Below are 19778 nucleotides of genomic sequence, written 5' to 3'. Positions count from 1 at the left end.
ACTGTGAACACGGAGGCTGTTTACTGTGAACACGGAGGCTGTTTACTGTGAACACTGAGGCTGTTTACTGTGAACACTGAGGCTGTTTACTGTGAACACTGAGGCTGTTTACTGTGAACACGGAGGCTGTTTACTGTGAACACGGAGGCTGTTTCCTGTGAACACTGAGGCTGTTTACTGTGAACACTGAGGCTGTTTACTGTGAACACTGAGGCTGTTTACTGTGAACACGGAGGCTGTTTACTGTGAACACTGAGGCTGTTTACTGTGAACACTGAGGCTGTTTACTGTGAACACTGAGGCTGTTTACTGTGAACACTGAGGCTGTTTACTGTGAACACTGAGGCTGTTTACTGTGAACACTGAGGCTGTTTACTGTGAACACGGAGGCTGTTTACTGTGAACACTGAGGCTGTTTACTGTGAACACTGAGGCTGTTTACTGTGAACACGGAGGCTGTTTACTGTGAACACTGAGGCTGTTTACTGTGAACACTGAGGCTGTTTACTGTGAACACTGAGGCTGTTTACTGTGAACACTGAGGCTGTTTACTGTGAACACTGAGGCTGTTTACTGTGAACACTGAGGCTGTTTCCTGTGAACACTGAGGCTGTTTCCTGTGAACACTGAGGCTGTTTACTGTGAACACTGAGGCTGTTTACTGTGAACACTGAGGCTGTTTACTGTGAACACGGAGGCTGTTTACTGTGAACACGGAGGCTGTTTACTGTGAACACTGAGGCTGTTTACTGTGAACACTGAGGCTGTTTCCTGTGAACACTGAGGCTGTTTACTGTGAACACTGAGGCTGTTTACTGTGAACACTGAGGCTGTTTACTGTGAACACTGAGGCTGTTTACTGTGAACACTGAGGCTGTTTCCTGTGAACACTGAGGCTGTTTCCTGTGAACACTGAGGCTGTTTACTGTGAACACTGAGGCTGTTTACTGTGAACACGGAGGCTGTTTACTGTGAACACTGAGGCTGTTTACTGTGAACACTGAGGCTGTTTACTGTGAACACTGAGGCTGTTTCCTGTGAACACTGAGGCTGTTTACTGTGAACACTGAGGCTGTTTACTGTGAACACTGAGGCTGTTTACTGTGAACACGGAGGCTGTTTCCTGTGAACACTAAGGCTGTTTCCTGTGAACACTGAGGCTGTTTACTGTGAACACGGAGGCTGTTTACTGTGAACACTGAGGCTGTTTACTGTGAACACTGAGGCTGTTTCCTGTGAACACTGAGGCTGTTTCCTGTGAACACTGAGGCTGTTTCCTGTGAACACTGAGGCTGTTTACTGTGAACACTGAGGCTGTTTACTGTGAACACGGAGGCTGTTTACTGTGAACACTGAGGCTGTTTACTGTGAACACTGAGGCTGTTTACTGTGAACACTGAGGCTGTTTCCTGTGAACACTGAGGCTGTTTACTGTGAACACTGAGGCTGTTTACTGTGAACACTGAGGCTGTTTACTGTGAACACTGAGGCTGTTTCCTGTGAACACTGAGGCTGTTTACTGTGAACACTGAGGCTGTTTCCTGTGAACACTGAGGCTGTTTACTGTGAACACGGAGGCTGTTTACTGTGAACACTGACAGAAAGACAGAGACTAGGGTTTTGGGGACTGAGACAGCTGACTTTTGAGGGCAAGGTTTTAATCATCAAGGCTGTGATTTTACCTGTCCTTTTATTGATCAGTTCTGTTTTTATCCCCCCACGAAAAACTCTTTTAGCTCTGGACCGGATGTTGTTTTATTTTTTGTGGGGATACTGTGAACACTGAGGCTGTTTCCTGTGAACACTGAGGCTGTTTACTGTGAACACTGAGGCTGTTTCCTGTGAACACGGAGGCTGTACCCGCTTTAAGTTACAGTGGCCATGTAGGCTACTGTGGCCATTGGATCATAATGTAGGACTACCATAGTGGTCTACCATCAAAAAAGAAATTGAGAAAATACATCCCATAACGTTTTAACATGGAAATAGCTGTTCTATCATTCAGCCTACAGTAGAAGCCAATGTGTGGTGTTCAATGTAGGCCTAAAGTGCCTTGCAAAAGTATTCATCCCCCTTGGCGTTTTTCCTATTTTGTTGCATTACAACCTGTAATTTAAATTGATTTTTATTTGGATTTCATTAAATGGACATACACAAAATAGTCCAAATTGGTGAAGTGAAATGAAAAAAATTACTTGTTTCAAAAAATTCAAAAAAATAAGTAACGGAAAAGTGGTGCGTGCATATGTATTCACCCCCTTTGCTATGAAGCACCTAAATAAGATCTGGTGCAACCAATTACCTTCACAAGTCACATAATTAGTTAAATAAAGTCCACCTGTGTGCAATCTAAGTGTCACATGATCTGTCACATGATCTTAGTATATATACACCTGTTCTGAAAGGCCCCAGAGTCTGCAACACCACTAAGCAAGGGGCACCACCAAGCAAGCGGCACCATGAAGATCAAGGAGCTCTCCAAACAGGTCAGGGACAAAGTTGTGGAGAAGTACAGATCAGGGTTGGGTTATAAAAAATATCAGAAACTTTTGAACATCCCACGGAGCACCATTAAATCCATTATAAAAAAATTGAAAGAATATGGCACCACAACAAACCTGCCAAGAGAGGGCCGCCCACCAAAACTCACAGACCAGGCAAGTAGGGCATTAATCAGAGAGGCAACAAAGAGACCAAAGATAACCCTGAAGGAGCTGCAAAGCTCCACAGCGGAGATTGGAGTATCTGATCATAGGACCACTATAAGCCGTACACTCCACAGAGCTGGGCTTTACGGAAGAGTGGCCAGAAAAAAGCCATTGCTTAAAGAAAAAAATAAGCAAACACGTTTGGTGTTCGCCAAAAGGCATGTGGGAGACATGCTAAATACAGGGACATTCTTGAGGGAAACCTGTTTCAGTCTTCCAGAGATTTGAGACTGGGTCGGAGGTTCAGCAGGACAATGACCCTAAGCGTACTGCTAAAGCAACACTCGAGTGGTTTAAGGGGAAACATTTAAATGTCTTGGAATGGCCTAGTCAAAGCCCAGACCTCAATCCAATTGAGAATCTGTGGTATGACTTAAAGATTGCTGTACACCAGCGGAACCTTCCAACTTGAAAGAGCTGGAGCAGTTTTTCCTTGAAGAATGGGCAGAAATCCCAGTGGCTGGATGTGCCAAGCTTATAGAGACATACCCCAAGATACTTGCAGCTGTAATTGTTGCAAAAGGTGGTTCTACAAAGTATTGACTTTGGAGGGGTGAATAGTTATGCACGCTCAAATTTTCAGTTTTTTTGTCTTATTTCTATTTTGCATCTTCAAAGTGGTATAAATCAAATGATACAAACCCCCCAAAAATCCATTTTAATTCCAGGTTCTAAGGCAACAAAATAGGAAAAATGCCAAGCGGGTAGAATAAGTTTGAAAGAAAACATGCAGGGCTTGACATTAACCTCATTAACCTGTTTATCCATTTGATGCAAGAAACCACTTTACAAAATAAAATGCACTTATTATTCCCATACCTTTATTACAGAGAATCAGACAAATTATCCTACCCTCTGCCTATTGGCTACTTAGCTTATTCAAGCCTGTCTCAAAATACAACACTGTCCCTTTAAGACAAAAAAAAAAAGCTCTTTACCTGACTCGCTTTTCAAAGATGTCTAGAAGTGTACACATTTTTGTGCTCTTGTAGGAAGCAACCACTCCCCTATTGCTGACTACAAATGATCTATAACTGGGATAATAACTCACTAACTAGCAAAGGATATGAACAAACTGTGCACACGTGGAGCTTTGATCTATGCACTCACTAACTGTAAGTCGCTCTGGATAAGAGCGTCTGCTAAATGACTAAAATGTAAAAAATGTCAAATCTAAAAACAAGCGCATCTACTCATGACCGCTCATGCTGTAAACACAGTCCAGTTCAAAAGTAAATGGCACAGATCCATATATGGCAATGGTCTATTTGCATATAGGCCTACTGCAGTGTTTATGCCACACAGGTCTGTGTAGAGTAGGGGCTGAGTAGTGAGTGTCTATGCAATAGAATCCTACTCCGATGCGTTCTGCCTACAACAAAATCTCTTGCGTAGTTTGTTTTGTTTCGGTATGTTGCATTGAAAGTGGCGAATATTGCGTTGATTCGATCACAATTGCCACAATAAAGGGACATTTGATAATGTTAACAGGGGAAACTCTAGAACAAAGCCAACCTTTTCTAAGTCAAGATCACATTGAGTCAAAATGCAAGCCGAGATCTACTGCTCAATTGTTTTTTTTTTACAATGAATACAAAGCGTTATGTTTGGGGCAAATTCAACACAACACATCATCAAGTACCACTCTTCATATTTTCAAGCATGGTGGTGGCTGCATCATGTTATGGGTATGCTTGTCATCAACAAGGACTAGGGAGTTTTTTTTAGGATAAAAATAAACGGAATAGAGGTAAGCACAGGCAAAATCCTAGAGGAAAACCTGGTTCAGTCTGCTTTCCAACAGACACCGGGAGACACATTCACCTTTCAGCAGGACAATAACCTGAAACACACGGCCAAATATACACTGGCGTTGGTTACCAAGACGACTTTGAATGTTCCTGAGTGGTTACAGTTTTGACTTAAATCGGCTTATAAATCTATGGCAAGACATGAAAATGTCTGTCTAGCAATGATCAACAACCAACTTAACAGAGGTTGAAGAATTTTAAAAGGAATAATGTGCAAATATTGTACAATCCAGGTGTGCAAAGCTCTTACAGACTTACCCAGAAATACTCACAGCTGTAATGGCCGCCAAAGGTGATTTTAACATGTATTGACTCAGTGGTGTGAATACTTATGTAAATTAAATATTTCTGTATTTCATTTTCAAATCTTTTGCTAAAATGTCTAAAAACAGGTTTTCACTTCGTCATTATGGGGTATTGTGTGTAGAAGGGTGAAAAATATCATATTTGATCAATTTTGAATTCAGGCTGTAACACAACAAAATGTGGATTTTTGTATTTTTAACTAGGCAAGTCAGTTAAGAAGAAATTCTTATTTACAATGACGGCCTACACCGGCCAAACCCGGACGACACTGGGCCAATTGTTGGAGACACTTATCTCCCTCATTAACTTTAAGCATCAGTTGTCAGAGCAGCTTACCGATCACTGCACCTGTACACAGCCCATCTGTAATTAGCCCACCCAACTACCTCATCCCCATATTGTTATTTACATTGTTATTTATTTTGCTCATTTGCACCCCAGTATCTCTATTTGCACATCATCTTCTGCACATCTATCACTCCAGTGTTAATACTAAATTGTAATTATTTTGCACTATGGCCTATTTATTGCCTTACCTCCATAACGTACTACATTTGCACACACTGTATATAGATGTTCTATTTTCTATTGTGTTATTGACTGTATGTATTTGTTTATTCCATATGTAACTCTGTGTTGATTTGCTTTATCTTGGCCAGGTCGCAGTTGTAAATGAGAACTTGTTCTCAACTGGCTTACCTGGTTAAATAAAGGTTAAATAAATAAAAAATTGTGCGCCGCCCTATGGGACTCCCAATCACGGCCGGTTGTGATACAGCCTGGAATCGAACCAGGGGGGTCTGTAGTGACGCCTCAAGCACTGAGATGCAGTGCCTTAGACCGCTGCGCCACTCGGTCTGTAGTGACGCCTCAAGCGCTGAGATGCAGTGCCTTAGACCGCTGCGCCACTCGGGAGCCCAATAGTCAAGGGGTGTGAATACTTTCTGAAGGCACTGTATATGTATCCACACATACTGTATAAGTACATATATGTCACATATATGTTGAAATATAGAAGAATTGTCCATTTTCATATATGTGAAATATATTTATGCCTTGTATAGACATAAATGTGCATATATGTAGATATGTGACACGTAGTATTAAAATGTTTATTACATAAATGTCCCTTATATGTCATAATATATGTTACCTTTATATACCGGGTGTGTCTAATCCTGAATGCTGATTGGTTTAACCCGCATTCCAGGCAGTGTCAAGTCCTCAAGTTACCACCGGCTAAATCTATGACGTTAAAATGCCTATTTACTCTGTTCCATCTGACTGCCCAATCCACTGTCTCATCAGCCCAGCCAGGCAATTTATAAACTTGATCTCCACTATAAAAAGCATCTAGACATTATCTCTCATTTCTTTTAGACTAACGTTTAGTTTTCAACAGCGGAGATTTGTATAAACCTTGCTGTTTGTCTCTCCGACATTTGCAACATTGTTTCAATATTCAAATTCGATCTCCAGCTGCCCCATAGTAATGAATGTGTCGGGACGAGACAGACAGACAGGCAGACAGACAGACAGGCAGGCAGGCAGGCAGGCAGGCAGACAGACAGGCAGACAGGCAGGCAGGCAGACAGGCAGACAGGCAGACAGACAGACAGACAGACAGGCAGACAGACAGGCAGGCAGGCAGGCAGGCAGACAGACAGACAGGCATCTTTTCTCAGCCAGTCGAAATCATGAATCAGCTGGTATAATTTCTATGGATATATACAAAGAAATATCAATTGAAAAAAGGTAAAACGAAACGAAGTGCAGCTAGTTTGCAGTCTTTCCAGCTTCAGTTTGAAGTGATTGTGTTAGCTGTGTTGTTGGCTAGCTCCTCTGAACAACAGTGTCCTGACCAGAGAGCACATTTTCTATGCCAGGCGAAATCCCGCCTCATTAGCTCATTGTTATGGATGTATCCAAATAAATGTCACTAGAAAATGCAGCTACTTTGCTGTTATTCTGGCTGCACTTTTTGACGTGACTAAGTTAGCCGTAGTTGGCTAGCTAGCAGTATGGCAATGGGACATTTAGAACGAACGACTGGGTTGCGTCCATAGATACAGAACAAAAAGACAATGACGGGGTCGCGTCTCTAGCAACCGAACCGATAGAATGAACGACCGGCCGGCTTGGGTAGCAACCCTAGATTTGTGTCGGGACTATATCTTGTGGAAGGTTGAAATAGTATGAATAAATTCATCAAAATAACGTTTTTAATTAAAATATGTAAATTAGTATTTGAATATGTTGGTACCCGATTGTATAAAAGTGATAATGCCCTCGAAGCCGGTGTCTCGACTTCGTCTCGGGCCTAACAACACCCGTGCCAATATATCCCCCCAAACACCGGCTTCTCTGGCATTAACACTTAATTAACATATATGTTACGGGAGCATTTCTTCAGTGATACTTGTTGTCATGGTAATAAAACATTACAACAAACGATGCAAAACACTAAGAACTTAATTGGATCCTATTCATATATATATATTTTTTTCATCGCTTCTTAATTCAGCCATTTTACTGTTTTAAGCCGTTCCCACTTGTCCCTTTGTTGCACCCGGGAAGCGCTTCACGACAGCATCTGTGGAGGATGAAGCAACAACTAGAGGATAGAGAGCACATAGAACAGTTAGGGGTTGGATTTGGGCTCATAAATAAAATAGTTTTTATGGAAAAAATTGTGAAAAAACGTATCAGATTCAGTTTAATAAGAAATCCTTGCCCTGAAAGTAGCCAGGAAGTAGCCAGGATAAACTGTAATCCATGGTTCAGAGTTGTTTAAATAGCCAATATTAACTTGAGGACATTTGGCCACAAACGCTGAACTTTGTCTAATTGCCCCCATAACCCACATCGTTGTTTTTGTTAGCCATCTGACTATAAGGTGTAAAAATGCGAACTATCCCTTTAACGTCTTCAATTCAATAAATTGAAATTGACCCCAACCAGTAGCGGGTAAAATCACTGGAGGAATGACAAACCAGTAAAAAAAAGCCATATTACAACCTACTGTGATAATTGCATTGTTTGCTCTATAACCAAGGATTCTTAACAGCTTCTACCCCCAAGCCATAAGACTACTGAACAGTCAAATGGCTACTCTGACTATTTACAATGACCCCATTTTGTACTCTGCTGCTACTCGCTGTTTATTATCTATGCATAGTCAGTTTAACTCTACCTACATGTACATATTACCTCAATTACCTTGACTAACCTGTACCCCGCACATTGACTTCGGTACCGGTACCCCCCTGTATACAGCCTCGTTATAGTTATTTTTATTGTTGCTCTTTTATTTTTGTACTTTCGTTTTATTTAGTAAATATTTTCTTAACTCTTATTTTTCTTAAAACTGCATTGTTGGTTAAGGGCTTGTAATTAAACACTTCACGGTAAGGTCTACACCTGTTGTATTCGGCACATGTGACAAATACAATTTGATTTGATTTGATAACCCATTTGTTCATATGCCACCGTCAGTGGCGACCCATCATTTTTTAGCCCCACCTGTTCAGCAAAAAAAAAAAAAATGGTTGCCTGTTTTGCATGTTATTTTGGCATTCATACGTGTCACATATCAGTTTGCAAACAATGCAAAAATAAATAAATTATAAAGCCGCAAACAACCATGGACTCTTTTTTGCTTTCTTGAGTAAGGCAGCTCCAAAATGCAGGTGTTTCAGCCTAGCTCAGTGCTTTCTGTGGAGGTGGGGCAGCCAACGGAAAATACGGAGCGTAGGGATTGGTAATGTTCTCTAGTTGCGCCGTGATTGGCTCAGTGTTCTGTCACTCATGGGGACACTACGTCACCTCAAAATCTACAGGGCGAGCTAGAAAGATCAAGCCTCCTTGGGTGCTGCCATAGATTCACATTAGAAGTGCCCATCCAAGAAGGCTCAAGGTCATTGGCCACAGATAAAATGACGTCAAATCACGTTATATCTACCATAGCTTTGACTGGACTGATCATGTCTGATCTACTGGCAAATCCTCTTCAATCCTTGTCATATGAAGAGAAATTATAGATAAAACGTATCGGTGCTCATCGGACATTGGACATAAACATTACACAACAAGTTGTAAATCGCAAATTCAACAATGAGTGGTTTGGAAAGAATCAGTGGCTAACTCCAAGCATTGCAAAGAAATCACTAGCCTGCTATTCGGTGGAGAAGGTGTGTGGTCCAAGTCTGGGTTTAAGGATATATTTTCAAAGCTTAAAAGGATAAACATTCACACGCAACACCATGGGCCAGAAAAGGTTGAATACATTGGCAATGCTGTCAATCCAGCAGGACTTCTGCCGCGTTCAAAACAACTGGAAACTCGGAACTGGGAAATCTCAGATTTCAGTGAGTTCAAGACAACTGGGAACTCTGAACAAAACGAGCTCAGACTGGGAAAATATGTTTTGAACGGTCATCCAACTTGGAATTCCAAGTCGGGAACTGCGGCCTCTTTCTAGAGCTCCGACCTGAAGACCACTGACGTCATGATTCAACCTTTTTTTCTTCTTCAGTGTTCCCAGTTGTCTTGAAAGCACCATAAATCTAGAGAATGACAGAGTTTGATGACAAAGTTTAATAACAAAACTTGCCCACAAGAAGATACGCCACGCCACCTTCCTGTTCAAGTGAGCACCGCACAACGGTGAGTCCAAAATGTATTGAATGCTGCTGCATAAATGATGTAATATGCCAGGGAGATATGTATACTGTAGCTAAGCTGTCCATCATTAAACTGTCCATCATTACACTGTCCATCATGACATCATTACACTGTCCATCATGACATCATTACACTGTCCATCATGACATCATTACACTGTCCATCATTACACTGTCCATCATTACACTGTCCATCATTACACTGTCCATCATGACATCATTACACTGTCCATCATGACATCATTACACTGTCCATCATGACATCATTACACTGTCCATCATTACACTGTCCATCATTACACTGTCCATCATGACATCATTACACTGTCCATCATTACACTGTCCATCATGACATCATTACACTGTCCATCATGACATCATTACACTGTCCATCATGACATCATTACACTGTCCATCATGACATCATTACATTGTCCATCATGACATCATTACACTGTCCATCATGACATCATTACACTGTCCATCATGACACTGTCCATCATTACACTGTCCATCATTACACTGTCAATCATGACACTGTCCATCATGACATCATTACACTGTCCATCATGACACTGTCCATCATGACATCATTAAACTGTCCATCATTACACTGTCCATCATTACACTCTCCATCATGACACTGTCCATCATTACACTGTCCATCATGACATCATGACACTGTCCATCATGACATCATTACACTGTCCATCATGACACTGTCCATCATGACATCATGACACTGTCCATCATGACACTGTCCATCATGACACTGTCCATCATGACATCATTACACTGTCCATCATGCCACTGTCCATCATTACACTGTCCATCATGACATCATTACACTGTCCATCATTACACTGTCCATCATGACATCATTACACTGTCCATCATTACACTGTCCATCATGACATCATGACACTGTCCATCATGACATCATTACACTGTCCATCATTACACTGTCCATCATGACACTGTCCATCATTACACTGTCCATCATGACATCATTACACTGTCCATCATGACATCATGACACTGTCCATCATTACACTCTCCATCATGACATCATTACACTGTCCATCATTACACTGTCCATCATGACACTGTCCATCATGACATCATTACAGTGTCCATCATTACACTGTCCATCATTACACTGTCCATCATGACATCATTACACTGTCCATCATGACATCATTACACTGTCCATCATTACACTGTCCATCATGACATCATTACACTGTCCATCATTACACTGTCCATCAGGACATCATTACACTCTCCATCATGACATCATGACACTGTCCATCATGACACTGTCCATCATTACACTGTCCATCATTACACTGTCCATCATGACATCATTACACTGTCCATCATTACACTGTCCATCATGACACTGTCCATCATGACATCATTACAGTGTCCATCATTACACTGTCCATCATTACACTGTCCATCATGACATCATTACACTGTCCATCATGACATCATTACACTGTCCATCATGACATCATTACACTGTCCATCATTACACTGTCCATCATTACACTGTCAATCATGACACTGTCCATCATGACATCATTACACTGTCCATCATGACACTGTCCATCATGACATCATTAAACTGTCCATCATTACACTGTCCATCATTACACTGTCCATCATGACATCATTACACTGTCCATCATGACATCATTACACTGTCCATCATAACATCATTACACTGTCCATCATGACATCATTACACTGTCCATCATGACATCTTTACACTGTCCATCATGACATCATTACACTGTCCATCATGACATCATTACACTGTCCATCATGACACTGTCCATCATTACACTGTCCATCATTACACTGTCCATCATGACACTGTCCATCATGACATCATTACACTGTCCATCATTACACTGTCCATCATGACATCATTACACTGTCCATCATGACATCATTACACTGTCCATCATGATACTGTCCATCATGACACTGTCCATCATTACACTGTCTATCATGACATCATTACACTCTCCATCATGACATCATGACACTGTCCATCATGACATCATTACACTGTCCATCATGATACTGTCCATCATGACACTGTCCATCATTACACTGTCCATCATGACATCATTACACTCTCCATCATGACATCATGACACTGTCCATCATGACATCATTACACTGTCCATCATGATACTGTCCATCATTACACTGTCCATCATGACACTGTCCATCATTACACTGTCCATCATGACATCATTACACTCTCCATCATGACATCATGACACTGTCCATCATGATACTGTCCATCATGACACTGTTCATCATTACACTGTCCATCATGACATCATTACACTGTCCATCATGACATCATTACACTCTCCATCATGACATCATGACACTGTCCATCATGACATCATTACACTGTCCATCATGACACTGTCCATCATGACATCATTACACTGTCCATCATTACACTGTCCATCATTACACTGTCCATCATTACACTGTCCATCATGACATCATTACACTCTCCATCATGACATCATGACACTGTCCATCATGACATCATTACACTGTCCATCATGATATCATTACACTGTCCATCATGACATCATTACACTGTCCATCATGACACTGTCCATCATTACACTGTCCATCATGACATCATTACACTCTCCATCATGACTTCATGACACTGTCCATCATGACATCATTACACTGTCCATCATGACACTGTCCATCATTACACTGTCCATCATGACATCATTACACTGTCCATCATTACACTGTCCATCATGACACTGTCCATCATGACATCATTACACTGTCCATCATGACATCATTACACTGTCCATCATGATACTGTCCATCATGACACTGTCCATCATTACACTGTCCATCATGACATCATTACACTGTCCATCATGACACTGTCCATCATTACACTGTCCATCATGACATCATTACACTCTCCATCATGACATCATGACACTGTCCATCATGACACTGTCCATCATTACACTGTCCATCATTACACTGTCCATCATGACATCATTACACTGTCCATCATGACATCATTACACTCTCCATCATGACATCATGACACTGTCCATCATGTCATCATTACACTGTCCATCATGACACTGTCCATCATGACACTGTCCATCATTACACTGTCCATCATTACACTGTCCATCATTACACTGTCCATCATTACACTGTCCATCATGACATCATTACACTCTCCATCATGACATCATGACACTGTCCATCATGACATCATTACACTGTCCATCATGACACTGTCCATCATGATATCATTACACTGTCCATCATGACATCATGACACTGTCCATCATGACACTGTCCATCATGACACTGTCCATCATGACATCATTACACTGTCCATCATGCCACTGTCCATCATTACACTGTCCATCATGACATCATTACACTGTCCATCATTACACTGTCCATCATGACATCATTACAGTGTCCATCATTACACTGTCCATCATTACACTGTCCATCATGACATCATTACACTGTCCATCATGACATCATTACACTGTCCATCATGACATCATTACACTGTCCATCATGACACTGTCCATCATTACACTGTCCATCATTACACTGTCAATCATGACACTGTCCATCATGACATCATTACACTGTCCATCATGACACTGTCCATCATGACATCATTAAACTGTCCATCATTACACTGTCCATCATTACACTGTCCATCATGACATCATTACACTGTCCATCATGACATCATTACACTGTCCATCATAACATCATTACACTGTCCATCATGACATCATTACACTGTCCATCATGACATCTTTACACTGTCCATCATGACATCATTACACTGTCCATCATGACATCATTACACTGTCCATCATGACACTGTCCATCATTACACTGTCCATCATTACACTGTCCATCATGACACTGTCCATCATGACATCATTACACTGTCCATCATTACACTGTCCATCATGACATCATTACACTGTCCATCATGACATCATTACACTGTCCATCATGACATCATTACACTGTCCATCATGACACTGTCCATCATGACATCATTACACTGTCCATCATTACACTGTCCATCATGACATCATTACACTCTCCATCATGACATCATGACACTGTCCATCATGACATCATTACACTGTCCATCATGATACTGTCCATCATGACACTGTCCATCATTACACTGTCCATCATGACATCATTACACTCTCCATCATGACATCATGACACTGTCCATCATGACATCATTACACTGTCCATCATGACATCATTACACTCTCCATCATGACATCATGACACTGTCCATCATGACATCATTACACTGTCCATCATGATACTGTCCATCATGACATCATTACACTGTCCATCATGACATCATGACACTGTCCATCATGACACTGTCCATCATTACACTGTCCATCATTACACTGTCCATCATGACATCATTACACTGTCCATCATGACATCATTACACTCTCCATCATGACATCATTACACTGTCCATCATGACATCATTACACTCTCCATCATGACATCATGACACTGTCCATCATGACATCATTACACTGTCCATCATGACACTGTCCATCATGACATCATTACACTGTCCATCATTACACTGTCCATCATTACACTGTCCATCATTACACTGTCCATCATGACATCATTACACTCTCCATCATGACATCATGACACTGTCCATCATGACATCATTACACTGTCCATCATGACACTGTCCATCATTACACTGTCCATCATGATATCATTACACTGTCCATCATGACATCATTACACTGTCCATCATGACACTGTCCATCATTACACTGTCCATCATGACACTGTCCATCATGACATCATTACACTGTCCATCATGACACTGTCCATCATTACACTGTCCATCATGACATCATTACACTCTCCATCATGACATCATGACACTGTCCATCATGACATCATTACACTGTCCATCATGACACTGTCCATCATTACACTGTCCATCATGACATCATTACACTGTCCATCATGACACTGTCCATCATTACACTGTCCATCATGACACTGTCCATCATGACATCATTACACTGTCCATCATGACATCATTACACTGTCCATCATGATACTGTCCATCATGACACTGTCCATCATTACACTGTCCATCATGACATCATTACACTGTCCATCATGACACTGTCCATCATTACACTGTCCATCATGACATCATGACACTGTCCATCATGACACTGTCCATCATGATACTGTCCATCATTACACTGTCCATCATTACACTGTCCATCATGACATCATTACACTGTCCATCATGACATCATTACACTCTCCATCATGACATCATGACACTGTCCATCATGACATCATTACACTGTCCATCATGACACTGTCCATCATGACATCATTACACTGTCCATCATTACACTGTCCATCATGACACTGTCCATCATTACACTGTCCATCATTACACTGTCCATCATGACATCATTACACTCTCCATCATGACATCATGACACTGTCCATCATGACATCATTACACTGTCCATCATGACACTGTCCATCATTACACTGTCCATCATGACACTGTCCATCATGACATCATGACACTGTCCATCATGACATCATTACACTGTCCATCATTACACTGTCCATCATTACACTGTCCATCATGACACTGTCCATCATGACATCATTACACTGTCCATCATTACACTGTCCATCATGACATCATTACACTCTCCATCATGACATCATGACACTGTCCATCATGACATCATTACACTGTCCATCATGACACTGTCCATCATTACACTGTCCATCATGACACTGTCCATCATGACATCATGACACTGTCCATCATGATATCATTACACTGTCCATCATGACATCATTACACTGTCCATCATGACACTGTCCATCATTACACTGTCCATCATGACACTGTCCATCATGACATCATTACACTGTCCATCATGACACTGTCCATCATGACACTGTCCATCATGACATCATTACACTCTCCATCATGACATCATGACACTGTCCATCATGACATCATTACACTGTCCATCATGACACTGTCCATCATGACACTGTCCATCATGACACTGTCCATCATGACACTGTCCATCATGACATCATTACACTGTCCATCATGACACTGTCCATCATGACACTGTCCATCATTACACTGTCCATCATGACACTGTCCATCATGACACTGTCCATCATGACATCATTACATTGTCCATCATGACACTGTCCATCATGACACTGTCCATCATGACATCATTACACTGTCCATCATGACATCATTACACTGTCCATCATGACATCATTACACTGTCCATCATGACACTGTCCATCATTACACTGTCCATCATTACACTGTCAATCATGACACTGTCCATCATGACATCATTACACTGTCCATCATTACACTGTCCATCATTACACTGTCCATCATGACATCATTACACTGTCCATCATGACACTGTCCATCATGACACTGTCCATCATGACATCATTAAACTGTCCATCATTACACTGTCCATCATTACACTGTCCATCATGACATCATTACACTGTCCATCATGACATCATTACACTGTCCATCATAACATCATTACACTGTCCATCATGACATCATTACACTGTCCATCATGACATCTTTACACTGTCCATCATGACATCATTACACTGTCCATCATGACATCATTACACTGTCCATCATGACACTGTCCATCATTACACTGTCCATCATTACACTGTCCATCATGACACTGTCCATCATGACATCATTACACTGTCCATCATTACACTGTCCATCATGACATCATTACACTGTCCATCATGACATCATTACACTGTCCATCATGACATCATTACACTGTCCATCATGACACTGTCCATCATTACACTGTCCATCATGACACTGTCCATCATGACACTGTCCATCATGACATCATTACACTGTCCATCATGACATCATTACACTGTCCATCATGACATCATTACACTGTCCATCATGATACTGTCCATCATGACACTGTCCATCATTACACTGTCCATCATGACATCATTACACTCTCCATCATGACATCATGACACTGTCCATCATGACATCATTACACTGTCCATCATGATACTGTCCATCATGACACTGTCCATCATTACACTGTCCATCATGACATCATTACACTCTCCATCATGACATCATTACACTGTCCATCATGACACTGTCCATCATGACACTGTCCATCATGACACTGTCCATCATGACATCATTACACTGTCCATCATGACACTGTCCATCATGACACTGTCCATCATGACACTGTCCATCATGACATCATTACACTGTCCATCATAACATCATTACACTGTCCATCATGACATCATTACACTGTCCATCATGACATCATTACACTGTCCATCATGACATCATTACACTGTCCATCATGATACTGTCCATCATGACACTGTCCATCATTACACTGTCCATCATGACATCATTACACTCTCCATCATGACATCATGACACTGTCCATCATGACATCATTACACTGTCCATCATGATACTGTCCATCATGACACTGTCCATCATTACACTGTCCATCATGACATCATTACACTCTCCATCATGACATCATTACACTGTCCATCATGACACTGTCCATCATGACACTGTCCATCATGACATCATTAAACTGTCCATCATTACACTGTCCATCATTTCACTGTCCATCATGACATCATTACACTGTCCATCATGACATCATTACACTGTCCATCATAACATCATTACACTGTCCATCATGACATCATTACACTGTCCATCATGACATCTTTACACTGTCCATCATGACATCATTACACTGTCCATCATGACATCATTACACTGTCCATCATGACACTGTCCATCATTACACTGTCCATCATGACACTGTCCATCATGACACTGTCCATCATGACATCATTACATTGTCCATCATGACACTGTCCATCATGACACTGTCCATCATGACATCATTACACTGTCCATCATGACATCATTACACTGTCCATCATGACATCATTACACTGTCCATCATGACACTGTCCATCATGACACTGTCCATCATGACACTGTCCATCATGACATCATTACACTGTCCATCATGACATCATTACACTCTCCATCATGACATCATTACACTGTCCATCATGACACTGTCCATCATGACACTGTCCATCATGACATCATTAAACTGTCCATCATTACACTGTCCATCATTTCACTGTCCATCATGACATCATTACACTGTCCATCATGACATCATTACACTGTCCATCATAACATCATTACACTGTCCATCATGACATCATTACACTGTCCATCATGACATCTTTACACTGTCCAACATGACATCATTACACTGTCCATCATGACATCATTACACTGTCCATCATGACACTGTCCATCATGACACTGTCCATCATGACATCATTACATTGTCCATCATGACACTGTCCATCATTACACTGTCCATCATGACACTGTCCATCATGACACTGTCCATCATGACATCATTACATTGTCCATCATGACACTGTCCATCATGACACTGTCCATCATGACATCATTACACTGTCCATCATGACATCATTACACTGTCCATCATGACATCATTACACTGTCCATCATGACACTGTCCATCATTACACTGTCCATCATTACACTGTCCATCATTACACTGTCACTGAGACATGGATTGTGTATGTGTGCCATTCAGAGGGTGAATGGGCAAGACAAAAAATGTTTAAGTGCCTTTGAACAGGGTATGGTAATAGTATGGTTGTGTCAAGAACTGCAAAGCTGCTGGGTTTTTCACGCTCAACAGTTTCCCGTGTGTATCAAGAACGGTACACCACCCAAAGGACATCCAGCCAACTTAACAAAACTGGAGTCGACATGGGCCAGCATCCCTGTGGAACGCTTTCAACACCTTGTAAAGTCTGTTGATGTGTTGAAAGGTTTTCATTTTATCACATAGCTAACCAAGTTAGCAAGCATTGGCATTTTCTTTTGACTGCGCCCAGGTCGTTTAAGCAAGGAATAATCATTATGTTGTTGTTTTAGCTGGATGCTTCATGTGCAACCCACACCCCTGCTACTTTTTACTTGTGGATGGTGACTTCAGGTTTTCAAGGAACACATTAAAAGTGACTCTGTGTTGATCAGGGAACACATTAAAAGTGGCACTGTGTTGATCAGGGAACACATTAAAAGTGACTCTGTGTTGATCAGGGAACACATTAAAAGTGGCACTGTGTTGATCAGGGAACACATTAAAAGTGGCACTGTGTTGATCAGGGAACACATTAAAAGTGGCACTGTGTTGATCAGGGAACACATTAAAAGTGACTCTGTGTTGATCAGGGAACACATTAAAAGTGACACTGTGTTGATCAGGGAACACATTAAAAGTGGGACTGTGTTGATCAGGGAACACATTAAAAGTGACACTGTGTTGATCAGGGAACACATTAAAAGTGACAATGTGTTGATCAGGGAACACATTAAAAGTGACACTGTGTTGATCAGGGAACACATTAAAAGTGACACTGTGTTGATCAGGGAACACATTAAAAGTGACACTGTGTTGATCAGGGAACACATTAAAAGTGACACTGTGTTGATCAGGGAACACATTAAAAGTGGCACTGTGTTGATCAGGGAACACATTAAAAGTGACACTGTGTTGATCAGGGAACACATTAAAAGTGACAATGTGTTGATCAGGGAACACATTAAAAGTGACACTGTGTTGATCAGGGAACACATTAAAAGTGACACTGTGTTGATCAGGGAACACATTAAAAGTGACACTGTGTTGATCAGGGAACACATTAAAAGTGACACTGTGTTGATCAGGGAACACATTAAAAGTGACACTGTGTTGATCAGTCAGTGCACATTTGGATTATAATGACATTGAGAAAATGTAATTGACAGAGGAGGGAGCAGACTGAATTAATGCCTACGGTAAGGGCTAAAATTAGCTCTGGATCTTCTAACAGCATGTGTGCATGTATTATAAATTAGCAGCATACTATGGGGTAATGATCACTCCCTACTGTCGACTCCTCCCATACCTCCCACTCACAGCTTCCTGCCATCGCACCAGATACCAGAGTGAGGTCCAAGGCAGTCT

The sequence above is a fragment of the Coregonus lavaretus genome (genome assembly GCF_964263955.1).
Source record: "Coregonus lavaretus genome assembly, contig: HAP1_SCAFFOLD_1422, whole genome shotgun sequence".
Lineage (NCBI taxonomy): Eukaryota > Metazoa > Chordata > Actinopteri > Salmoniformes > Salmonidae > Coregonus > Coregonus lavaretus.
Note: the sequence above shows the minus strand (reverse complement) of the source record.